Here is a 13871-nt window from a genome sequence, read left to right as displayed (position 1 = left end):
GGAAACAGACAATATGCAAGAATATTTAAATGGACATATGGTAAACATAGGAGAATCCGCTGAAGGGGGAGATGAAGCTGAGGATGAAACTGACCCAGATTTGGAAACAGACGAAGAAGGGCAAGAGAGAAAGCTTTGTGCCGCTCACTCTGCGGTATGGCCATTGCAGGACGAAGACCATACTGATGAAAACACAGTGACATCATTCAATGCTTTAGTGACATTGTGTGCAGGCTCTGAAGATGGAGCAGATGCAGATGTCGAAGATTCAGAATCAGAATTTCATAATAAGTATGAGAATACTGAAAATGAGGATGAAGATAATTCTACAACTGAAGGTAGAAAGCATGATTTTGCGCATAGTCCTGTGGAAAAGAAAGAGCATGAGGGTCTTGCAAAACTGTCTGACATTGCAGAGGATGCAGAAGATGAGGAAACATCTAAATTAGATGCAATAGCAGAAGATACTGACTGCAGGGAAGAATCAGCTAATGACTGCTTGATAAGGCAAATAACTAAGTCATCCATTGAATCTCAGCCAGGATCTCTAGAAGAGGTTTTGGAGGAGGAGATGGAAAGTCAGAAAAGTCCAAATCATCTGACTGTGAAAGGCAACCGTATGTATCCCTCCACAACCTCGGAAGAAGACAGCAAAGACACACAAGAAAAAAGTGACTCTGAGTCGGTAGACAGCCCTAGGAAAGCTGCTAAAAAATCCAGCAAAAAGCATTGAATGAGGTGATTTTATAAATAATGCTGGTAAATATTGGTTTGATTTATCAAAGACTGTATACTGTGTATGATGCACTTTATTTATTGCTGCTACGGTACTTGCACCCATCAAAGCACAACTTACCTTGTTAAAAGGGAATAACAGAAACTTGAAAACAATAACAAAAATACAAGGGAACCGCTTCCTTGCATTATACGTAGATAATCACAAATATAGACCATTTTTGTATTGAGCTGCATTAAGTTATTCTTTATATACTGTACTCTACTGGAGCCTTAGCCTTTGTATATATTCCCATCTAGACAACAGCAAAGTAAAACTGTGCAATACAAAATGTATTCTGTACACATGAAACCATATAAAAAAGATAATTCCTAGGCTGAAATGCCATGGTGACAGTTTGTGTAATAAGTGTGAATATGTGTTTCTGAGCTTGTAACAGAAGAAGGGAAATTTTCTTTCATTTAGCAGAATTATTTGTGATTCTGTGATCATTCAAAATATTACACACTTTGACCAAAACCTGATTCAGATGTTGAGACGAATTAAGATACACAGGCTATAAGCACATCAATAGCATTATATATATATGACATTATATTCTTTTACTTTTATGAAATTATTATCAATAATAGCTTTGTTGGTTATATTTGTCCTTGTCAGCATTCTGACTTGACCTAAGAATAGCAGAAAAATAATCCTAGAAAGAAAGAAACCCTCAGAATAAACATCAGAACGTGTATTATTATAATTCTATTTATTTAACTTGGCCCTTAAAATAAAAGCTACTTAATTCATAGGCTGGTATCACATGACACATGGATGATGCTTTCCATTCTGTTGATGCATGTACAATATGCCCCATATTGGAAGCCTTTAATTCATAGAAAGCCTGCCTTAGATGCTTTGCCACATGCACCAGTGCAAGGTATATTTTTTTTTACCTCATCCATGACCTCTGCCTGAACATGGCTGCACATATTACTTGAGAAATTGAGAAAAGTCAAACAAAAAGGCTTAACAGTACTGAGAAACACAGTTGCATTATAAATGTTTAATTGAAATTCTGTTTGTGTGGTGTGTGCACATTGCATTAAAAGAAACCTAAAGATTGCAGTTCATACTATATATGAATTTTTTCCCCCTTGAGTCAAGATTATTGTACTATACCATAGCTGCATTGGATGGTCACAATTTCTGAGACTTGAATGTATTGATGTTCTCAATAAAATAAAATGTAATCTAGTTACAATATTTGTCTTTAAATATTGAAAACAATCAACAGAGTTCGGCACTAAACATAGCAGAGTAATGATTTTATATGTCTGCTTGGTTAACTATTTCCAAATGCTCCTAGACAAATTACCACAGAAGTCTAATCACATGAGCTCTTGATGTTCACTTCAATTTTGCTGCTTAAGCCTTGCATTCTGAGGTGTCTACTACATCCATGTCACAATGTCTCAGATTTTTCTAATATTGTAGCCTTCGCAAGTTTTAAATAAGGTTATTAAGTTTTAAATAAGAGTTATTATTCTAAGAGTGCAGGATTTATTTCTGAACCTTCGATAGATCATAGTGTGACATATATGACAAAATAAAAAATGCTCTCCAAAAATATTGAAGGAGGAAATCAGCAAACTATTAATAATTTGCCCCACCTCATCCATCAGCCAGAGTCCCTCTAGTTAAGAGTCAATTCCCAGCCATTGCAACACCTCAAGCATTTTTTTTTTGTTTCCTAACTTGGTTGTTTTAACAGATTGGTCAGTTCATTGAATAGGGGCAGAGCCCAAGGATCCAATACCCTGACAACTGCAATAACTCAGGGCACCCAATACTGTGAGGACATCGGGAGTCCACTGTGATAATGGATGATCTGAGAAGCATTTTATAGAGGGGACCCTCATCTAACTTATTCCCTTCTATCTTCAAGACCTGTCCAGGCCAATTCTGAATTAGACTTAATTTGAATTGAACTACATGTCAGGTGTTTATTTTTGACTGAATGATCGTATATACACAAAGACTCTGATCAATTCTAACTCTTTAGTCTTCCTTTCCTTATTTTGGCATTTATATCAATTTAAATGAATCAAGAGCCACATATTCTAAGCCTATGTATATTTTGGAAGTTTTAATTAACGTCTGCCTTTGACAGGGCAAGTGTGTGGCTAGGTATTTGAAACTGTCCTCAGAGACTTCATTCCCTACCTGCGCTGTGCTGGAGTCAGAGGTGTGCAGCCCCACTGGACAAGCTTGATGGATAGTCCTCTCTTTGTGAGTTTCCATCCACTGCTTCCGGAGGGGATGTGACATAAATAATTGGTGTCACTCCCATCGACCGAGTGCCACACTTGGAGAAGGGGCTGGAGTGACTCACATAACACCAGAGCCTATTCCCCTTCCTTCACTACACAATGCCTACAGAGTGCATGCAGAGAAAGTTAGTGATAATAAGACCACACAAGGTAAAATGCACCATAGTAACAGATAAAGGATTTTCCACTTGCCACAGAATAACTGGAATAGAATCCCAACTCCTGCAAGATTTCCTTTAATGGAACAATGAATGTATTTCTTATACTGGTAAGCATTCACTTTTGTTACAAATAAACAAAAAGTGTTTTGTAGCTATTAAAAAAAATATATATTATGTGATATATCTTCCCAGGGATATAGTCAAGTAGCTATTTTCTAAATATTATATATAAATTATATATATGTTTAAATCTATATCTACATATGTATATAATGTTATATTATTATATATGTACATAAAAATACTGTAAATAAAAATTATACTCCATCTAGAAATTACATAATTTGGGGGGAAACATTCTCTCCAGAACCTCTCATCAACCTCTAGATGCCGTTAGCATACAGAACTGAGACTATTTGCTTTTTACCCATTTACCTGAAACTGGGGCTTTGTAAACACAGCACAAACAGACTGGAGAGCTAGCAACTGGTTAGGAAACAGCTTCAGAAATGTATAAAATTAATATTTTTAATATGATATTGTTAATGTCACCTTTAATGTGTGTCAAAAACATTAATAACGATTGTGTATAAATATTCAGGTTATTAAATTATGTAATAATGAAAATGAGGACATGTACTAGGTCCACATTAATCTCTGTCCCTAAAGTCGACTTGGTGACCGTACATCAGCACTTGAAGTCCAAAGGCTACACTAAGGGCAAATAAAGACCATACGTAAGCCATGTATGAGAGGGGGGACGGTTCGGGCGGACGACGACGACTACTGACGTGCAGACTGACCAATTAAATGATTACAGAGAAGGTTATCGACCAATAACGGTAGCTCTACAGTCAGTCCGTCCAATCCGAAGATTTTAGGCTACTTTACCACGCCCCCTTCTCACTCAAGCGAACCAATCGGAGTAGGGGAGGGCGGGACTAGTTTGTGAATGAAACGCTTCTCGAAGTTCTATGTAAGCTCTAGAAAAACTAAATCCCGGACGTTTGTGAAATTCCGCCCGGACATTATTTTAAGTCTAAAAAGGAGGACATGTCCGGGTAAAAGAGGACATCTGGTCACCCTAATTTATTATCAGTCATCATTCTCACTATGTAGTTTTTTCTGAGTTTGTTCAGAATTCTGAGATTTACCACTGTTTAGAGACGTTTGTGATTGGCTGAGAGACATGGTAATCACTGTTTAGCCAATAGTTGTGTGCTCGCTGGGACACAGCTAGAGGCCCGGTTTATGGGGTAAGGAAAGGTTCACACTACTAAACAGGAAAGTGAAACGGGAAGGTCATTTAAGTTTCACTCTTTACATAAGCCGATTTCAGAAAACACTAATTCAAGAGAGGAAGAAAAATAGCGAAAGATTAAAAACCACGGGCGCGAGCCATTTCTGTTTCTAGTGTCTGAGATGTAGTTGCTGGATACCGCAGACGTGAGAAACCTCTAAGAATTGTAGTAAAAAGTGACTTTTACTAATATGGAAGCATTTACAAGTGCAACCTTGCAGTCATCGTTGCCCAACACTTGTCTGAAAAATGTAGACAAATAAGAAGAAATGCAGGAGGAAGCACCTGCTTTGCTGACGAGGAGCTATTTCCACCCTCAGCGCTGGGAGATGTGGAGCTCTATTCCGGTGGATAACACAGGGGGCTTTCCCCATTTTCCCTGTTTACCTTCAAATGCAGTGCCAGCAACCAGCTGCGCAGAGCTGCTCCCATGCCTCCAGATGTTTCAAACAAACAAGTGTGCCAGCCTGTTGATAGGGAGGAGAGACATGTGACCCTTGCTGCCAGAATTTCCTGCTAAAAGCTTAATGTGTTGCACAGGTGAATGTCAGACACAAGTGCCATACAGTGCAGCTGCCCAGTGTGCTGTGTTCTGTTTTTCATGCCACACTGGGGCTGTATATTAGAAATAAGTTTATTTATATTACAAATAAGTTTTAAAACGTTTTTGTGTGATTGTATTTCAAAATTCAAACATTCTTATGTTCTTTTGTATTTTATGGTTGTGTAGTATTAAAACTGACTATTGTAATTTTATATTTTAAAAAAACCCTAAAATCTATGTATTTTACATTCACTATTGCTAACAACATAATCTTTAATCTTTAATTTGTCTAAACCAAAACAACATTATCCCACAGAACATATCAATATATATATATATATTACATACACACACACACACACACACACACAACATCACTGGACTGGGAACACCTACCTTGTATCTCTTGTATCTACACTCCTTATCCTTTTATTCAGCCCTACTGAATAAAGCACTTTGTAGTTCTACAATAACAGACTGTAGTCCACCTGTTTTTCTGCATGTATATAATATACCCTGGGGGGAGCACACACCAATGTCTCATATGCCTATATGGGACAGTGTAGAGGTCCCTGTTTATAGAGGACAGTGGTACTCAGCAGGTGGACCCAAGAAGCCAAGAAGAAAATGCAATTTTTTACAGAAAAAAAAATCCTCCTTTCAAACCATCATCCTTTCATTTGTGGAAGTCCAATTACAGAGCTTGCAAATCTATGTCCTTGAGATCAATCATTAGGCAGAAAATCAGTGCTCTACAAATCAGCCTAGTCACTGGTCACCTTTTGCAGTAATAAACTTTCAAATATAAAACTCTTAAGTGTAATGTTGCCAGACTTAGTGTTGGGTGATGACACCATTGAATTCATGAATCAAAATGTGCTATAAATCTCTGGTGTAAATGACTGAATCACAGACAAATAGACTGGATTTAAACACGGTGCTGCAAAGTTGGATGATGTGTAATGTGATCTAGCAGACATCAAGGTCTGGGCCTGTGATGAGGTTTTTCTCTATTTATGGTAGATATAATTTTATTGTGGAAGGAATTAGCCATATCGAAGCACCAGGTAGTGTCACAGTCACACAGCTCCAGGGACCTGGAGGTTGTGGGTTCAATTCTCGCTCCGGGTGACTGTCTGTGAGGAGTTTGATGTGTTCTCCTTGTGTCCCTGTGGGTTTCCTCTGGGTGCTCCGGTTTCCTCACACGGTCCAAAAACGCACCTTGGTAGGTGGATTGGTGACTCAAAATTGTCCGTAGGTGTGAGTGTGTGGGTTGCCCTGTGAAGGACTGGCGCCCCCTCCAGGGTGTATTCCCACCTTGCGCCCAATGTTTCCAGGTAGGCTCTGGACCCACCATGACCCTGAACTGGATAAGCGCTTACAGATAATAAATTAAACAATGAAACATGCTTTAAAGGGTATATATGGCTCCTTTATTTTATCTATAGTAATAAAGCAGTAGAACACTTGTGGCTCTGTTTTACCACAGTTAACATCACAATTTGTGACAGTCTGCGAATCACAGTCTCGATGTTCATTGTAGCTGCTTAATTTTATTGTAGCTTTAAACTCGTCTCAGCCAATCAACAGAATAGAACAGGATATATTGGATATTTCATGTCAAATTCAGCATTTAAAGCCTGTGTTAAAATCTGGGATTTCAGGGTTTAAATATAGTCTACTCTTCTGCTTTGCCACAGGGTTGGTGTCTTTTGTATTACTATATTTTAAAACATCACCATTTAAACACTACTGCAGTGATATAGCAAAGCTGGCATGGCTTGACCTTCATGTTTAGATGTAGGCTTTATGCCAAGGCCATGTCTTCTCAAGCCATCAGCATTGGACAGACTGATTCCACAGAGGAAGTCCAACGTGTGAGACTGTCCCAGCAGCTACAGCTAAACAACTGGCCCTCAAATGCATTGTCCAGTTTATTGCTGAGTTGATTTGTCCATCGTCTCATATAATAAAGGGAATGAATGCGCTAGCCCCTGTCCGGTTTGATGTGTGAGACGGTCAGAGGAGTTTTCCCACACGGTGAGAGGAAGAGTGAAAATGCTCTCACACTATGCAGCTTCACCCCCCTCTTTCCATTTAGGAAGCACCCTGGACGCTTGTGAATGGGGCTTCTCTCCTTTTGTCCTCAGATGGAGGGTGATTGGCACAGTTTACACTAGGTGCGTGAGTATGGGAATGGGATGAGGATGAGAAAGCTCTCCTTCACTTTTACCATGCTTTTACTTATTGTTCTTTGAAAGGTTATACCTCCTTCACAATTGCCATTCAGAAAGTCAATATTAGCAAGTCTCATTAAGATATATCCTGTGCTTGGGAAGAGTGGTGTACTGGGGTCTATGATTTGCCAGCTTGGCCTGCACTTTGAAATCGACATTAAAGGTTTTTACATTCAAGCACATGCTCTCGCTCTCTCTCTCTCTCTCTCTCTCTCTCTCTCTCTCTCTCTCTCTCTCTCACACACACACACACACACACACACACACACACACACACAATGGAAGGGAGCAGAAGGACAAAATTTGCTGTGTTAGCACATGGTTGACAATATAGGCAGAGTCTTTCTCTTCTTTTCTCATTCTTTCGCCCCTCTTTCTTTCCCAGCGCTATATTCAGGTTATACTGGGGGACAGGATGCAGCGTCTGGGGACCTGGCTTGTGGGGACAGAGTATCCGCAGACCCTGGGAAAAGGAGGGTGAGAAAAGATGAATACATAACCAGGACAACCTCAACAAAGCACCCATCACACACCTGCAGCAGATGCTGTCAGAGAGGCCTCTCTCACTGAACATCACAAACACAGGTGGTCTACCCCCAAACCCACAGTAGCCTGGTCTCAAAGTCATGCTATTGCTATGTGTGACTATGTTAAAAAAAAAAACAAATTCCCATAGGAAACCAATAACGTAGGAAACAAGTTTGTGGTGCTGTAAGATTTATTGTTCCTCCTTAATATAATATTGTTCATGTAAGTTTTCATATTAATCTGATAGATGTCTTCCTGATTTGTAGGGAAATGGAAGGACATTTGTTTAGGATAAAAACATTTATCAGAAGCTCATTGTTTGATGCCTAGTCTATTTCCTTCCTTTCTCTACTCATGGAATCCCTCAAATGTGTGAGCATGAAACTCTTTAAGATCTATGATTACACATCACAAGTGTGAAATCAGTGGCATTGCAGTATGAAGGCATAGGAATAAAGACCTCTGCCTATTTTTATTTATTTATTTATTTTTATCACCAAGCCCAATGCGTTAATTACCTCAAATAATATCAAGTAATCAGATAATAGACAGTAGAATCTTACAAGTTTGCTTCATGACTATTATACTCCAAACCTGATGATGTTTACTCATGTCTGTGTGTTTTTTCAAAACATTGTAAGACTTATTATCAAAATATATTTGGAGAGTATTTAATATTTACTACTCGGTTTTTAATCATCACAGTATCACACTCCAATCTCCAGTTTGTTTAGATATGTTTTAAGACTAGTCCCAGGGAATGACTCATATGATGAACAGGGAATGCTGATACAGGTTTAGTGTTAAACTAAACATAAGTGTTAAAGAAGTTGTCTTGCTCGCTGGCACTCAATGATTTCATGGTTTGTAAGCTTTGCTGCCATCTAGTGGGCATTTCTGTAAATTTGAGGGTGCTTTGATTGAAAGAGGTGGGGGGGAAACCATGTGTAAGTCACCAGTCATAACCCAGTAGTACAAACAGAAAGTTCAAACATTCTACAGTGTAAGGTCACACACACAGTATGAACAGTTTCATATGAACAAGTTCTTCCACTGTAGCTTTTCACCTTGGCCACATCAGAAAAGCACACACTTGTTTGACAGACCTGGTAGTTTTCATTCAATAACTTTTGAATAGTAAATATTTAATCTTTTATGTAAAGTTACAAGTGACTGATGATTAGAGAGTTTAAAAATATTTGGACTTATTTGGAATGAGCTGATTATGTGTTTCAGCAGACACTGTCAGCTCCAAATATATGGCATATAGGTAAATATGAAAGATTTGATCTGTGTGAAAAAGCTGCAATTTACTTAGACCCATGCCTCAACTCATGCCTCAAAATACCACAAGATAGCAAATGCTGCTTTTGCGTGTGCCCCTTATATAACTTGTCAGTAGGTTTGCTGTATCAGATCTAAACAGAACTATTTATCTCAGAAATAATGCCATACTGCTATATGAACTAGACTGAAGGCCCGTGGTCTGCAAAGTATTTTATTACTTGTCACACTGATTTAGCTGAAGACAACACAATTTCATACGGCTATACCTCTTCATCCTGCAATGTTTGAACAAACCGATTACGAACACATTCATTTGTAGGCACAAACGTAGCCATGTACTTATCTTGATTGAGAAATCCTCTGGAATAGTAAAATTTTAGACAAACAGTATGTATTTGTCTAAACATATTTTTTCTAAGCATATTACTTGTGTCAGAATTTGTCACACTTAACAACTGTATGTTTTAGTACAAAGCAAGGATAATTACACAAAACAGTCACTCATACTTCTTTATAATATTGTCTCTATTCTTTTATTGCTTAGTGTTTATTAGTTACTGTGTAGAGAAAAGTTTAATTAGTACTATTTTTATATTTGTACATATACTAGCAAATAGTACATTGTCTCTGTGACAAAATACTTGTACATAGATCATATTTCCTGATAATGTCTGTTAGTAACATATATTATAATATTTTTGCCATATTGCCCACTTCTAATTTTTATCCCTGCTTTTATTGATGCCAATACACTGAGATGTCCATTTGATACAGCTTTCTAGCAGTGGCTCGTGTTCTTTTTTGGCATGTATATGAACTGGACAGGTGTTTGATTGCTGACAAAAAAAAAGCATGTTACATATCACATTGATTTTATTGATTTTTAATAGACAATGTCAAATTTCATTTATTAGTCCTTTTTTTGCTTGAGAACTTCATTAATTATACATTAAAGTATAGGCCAACTGCTCACAAATTGAGTGAACTGCCCTTTGAAAGAAAAAAATATATATTGTTTACAGATTTCCTGGCTACAGTACATTGCACAAATGACTGAATTGTGCTGTCGCTGTAAATTGGATGTCTGCACAATCTTGCTATCTCCCAGGTCAGTGAAGTGCTAAAAATCGTACCAGCATGTTTCTTTAACCTTTTATGGATGTGTTGCATATTCATGCTAGAAGTGTGAATAAACTGTAGCCAAAAAGAAACAAATTGCTCCTTAATGTTTTGCTGTGCTTTTCAGAAATTCTCTGATTATCAGAGTTGATAAGGGAAAGAAATCACTTCCCACATCATTACATCATTACTTCATGGAATGTATCTGTGTAAAGGTGGTGGTGACCTAATAAACCACTCAGCACAGCACATTTCAACTGTTAAGCATGTCACTTCCCATCAGAGATGAGGCTTTACGCAACACACCTCCTTCCTCTTGTGAATAAGGGCTGTGATGGGTTTGAGTTTGTTCCATGTTGCTCTGTTTATAATATATATAATAATATATTTCTTAATCCATTTGTTTTTATGTGTTATCCATTAGTAAGTTCAGATATGAGCTATTTGATGGCCAGTCCAAGAGTTATCCAGCAATGTGTTTGCTTGATTTGCAAATTGTTCAACTTTTCTTTTAGTTCCACATGATTTCAGACCCATAATGTGAACAGAAACATGGATTACTTTAATTAGTTTTATATTATTTATCTATTTTAATTTTGGATCTGAAGCAAGAGTGCACTAGATTTTCTGTGTTTTCTCCTACTGCTTATTTGATGGTGATGGTTTGGGTACTCTACCAGTTCTTTTGTGGATGTACCATTTTGTCTGTTTATTCTTCAGTTCAGGAAAGACTTTTTCCTCAGTAATTTTTTGGCCAGGTAAAGTTCTTTGAATGTGCCAGAACATTTTCCAGAAAAATTGTCACATTTTGTAAAATGTAAGAGAAGAATATGTTATTTAATATGTTATTAAAAGAATATATAAATGTTGTTTAATACCCTTTAATTTTCACTGAACAACAGGATTATATTTTTTAATAAACATTTTTTGATTCAAGACTGCAAAGAATTTAGGTCTTTTATCAACTACTGTACATAATATATTGTGAAATGGTTCAGGAAATCAAGAGATATACCAGTCCATGTCAGTTAAGGCTGGGCACAAATGTGAATGAGTTTGAGCCTTTAGATGGCAGTGCATAAGAAACTGTCATGCTACAGTCTTAAATACAGCCACATGGGCTTGGAAGCATTTACAAAGTCTCATAACTGTGAGCATAAAGTATAGTATAGTAAGTGTCTTCTGAATGTTTTGTCTGTTTCAGCTTCTTTACTGTCTCTTTTAACCCAAACTCAGTGCAAAATTCACAACTGCGGTGAGCTACTGGGCTTGGGTTATTTCCCCATGCTAGTGATATGCGGACTGATACTGAAATATCGATACCTCTGATACCAGATCTTTATTTTCTGAAATCGATTCTCAAATTTGAAATATTGATACTTTTGATACTTCAGTCATTAGAAGTAAACTTTTTCATTAACAGCATGGTATGGGAGAGGGGTACTGGAGTTACCACGTTTAGTTAAGGAATTTAAATGTGCAAAGGTGAGTCGCGAGATGATTTTTCAGGATTGAAGCAGTGGTTAAAGCAGCAGTGCCTGTCACAAAAGCAGGAAGGAAGTGGAATGCACGAGTGGCAGTGAAGGTAGCCAGGAGCTCATTAAAGCTACGGGATGTGATTTGCCAAGTGCAATCACCGGCCTTGGGTCTGGTAATTCATGGAAAGCACTTAGTAAGGCCACATCACCAGAGAGAAGGCAAATGATGACTAGATTTATTTGTGATCAGGAAGAGGAGGCATGGTGTGCAACAGCAGTGTCACAGGCAAAATAAGGCCAGTGGCTTTGCTGGGAGAATCTAGAGAAGCGGAAGATCACTTGGCAGGAATTGTGGGTGATGGAGGCAAGTCATATTTAGTTTTAGCTTGGAGCAACTCATGATGTCCTTCCAACACTGCAAAATCTTGGACAGTAGGTAGGTGAAGACCCTAGTTGTAGATAATGTACAGGGGTTGGCATGCTGAAGCTTATTCTATCTAAAGTTTGTTGCATGAGAGGTATACATGGAGACATAATCAGGTGCTTAGGGTTTTAGCATGTTTGTTGGACAGGAAACGCTTAGATGTAAACACATTAACGAGTGGTTGTAGTAATAAAGTAATTAGGTTTGTTCATGAGAGTGAACGTATTTGAGTGTGCACTGGCTACAATTTTTTTTAGATGGGGCGAAGCAAAAGATTGGAAACTGCTGGTTTATGGTTGTTGATACTTAAGGGTAAGGTAGGACTGTAAAGCTAGCTTGGAGGGGGATGGGTATATATATATATGGGGGATGCCAGACTTCACTGTTGAGCCTTCTGGAGGTGTTGTGGGCTTAATTCAGTGAAACACTGACAAGGGAAGGTGCCTGTCCTGATGACCCCTGTGAAGAGAGTGATACACTGGGTGGTTTGAGTGATGGGCTCAATGAGTATTTGTAGATGTTAAGGGTAGCTGGTTGCGGCCACAGCAACTTAGGGTATAGCTGTAGGATTGGAACAATAGAAATGATGGGGATGCTGGTAGGAAGAGAGTGGGGTGGGCCCTATGTGAAGCTCTAATGGATTGGCATAGAATACTTTACATCTTATTTTTTGTATGATTATAATATTAAAAGGAACACAGTGGAAAGTACCTAAAATATTGAGATCTTGTCTATATAATACGCGGTTGGTGGGAACTACTTTTTCTTTCGCCTGGGTAAATGCATAATGTGGGAGTGCTGCGGCAGTCAATCACTCAGTCTGTATACAGACACAGTGGCAGAGCATAAATGGAGCATATATATATATATATATATATATATATATATATATATATATATATATACTCTGATGTCTTATAATCTTTATGAAGCTATGATTCTAAGACATATGATATGACATAAGACATATGATTCTACCAGACACAATAGATTTACCAGACATATTATGGGTATCGCCTATACCGGTCTGAATTTTACTCAATATTGGATCGGAAAATAAATTTGTGGTATCGAACATCTCTACCTCATGGCTTTTCAGTGAGCTCCAGCAGCGCCCTCTCCCTGTGGCTTTCTTAACTGCATATGAATAAGTTTTACTTAAAAGACACAGAACAGAAATTTGACACACCATACATGTCATAAATACGGCCCTCATTTTGAGATACCATCCACATTAGCGTTATACTGCCCAACCCTACTTGGGAGTACTTTAAAATATCTGTTGTCACTTAAGAGTCTACTACTGCATCAGTAAATGCAACCTGAAACTATTACAGAAGGAGAAAAACATGAATTGTATGTGGAACTGCTAACAAAGCTCATCTCCAATGGTCCAAAAGGCAGTAGAAATGTGTGCTGTGGTCAAAGGAGTCAATGTTTCGGATTGTTTTCTTGAAAAATGAATGTTGTGTTTCCATGTTAATGAAGAAAGGGACAATTCAGACTGCTGTCAACCAGCATAAGTGACTATGGCATGGGTAACTTGCATGTGTGAAATGTGGAGGCAAATACGGTGATTTTAGAGAGACATACTGCTATCAAAATCTTTTCCTGGTAAATCCATGGTAATTTCAGCAAGGTAATTCCAAGCCTCATTCTATAAGTGCTAAAAACAAGGCTTCAAATACACAGATTGTATGTGTGTAACTGGTCTGTCTGCAGTCTATTCATGAAGAGGA

The sequence above is a fragment of the Hoplias malabaricus genome, chromosome 7 (genome assembly GCF_029633855.1).
Source record: "Hoplias malabaricus isolate fHopMal1 chromosome 7, fHopMal1.hap1, whole genome shotgun sequence".
NCBI classification, from domain to species: domain Eukaryota; kingdom Metazoa; phylum Chordata; class Actinopteri; order Characiformes; family Erythrinidae; genus Hoplias; species Hoplias malabaricus.
Note: the sequence above shows the minus strand (reverse complement) of the source record.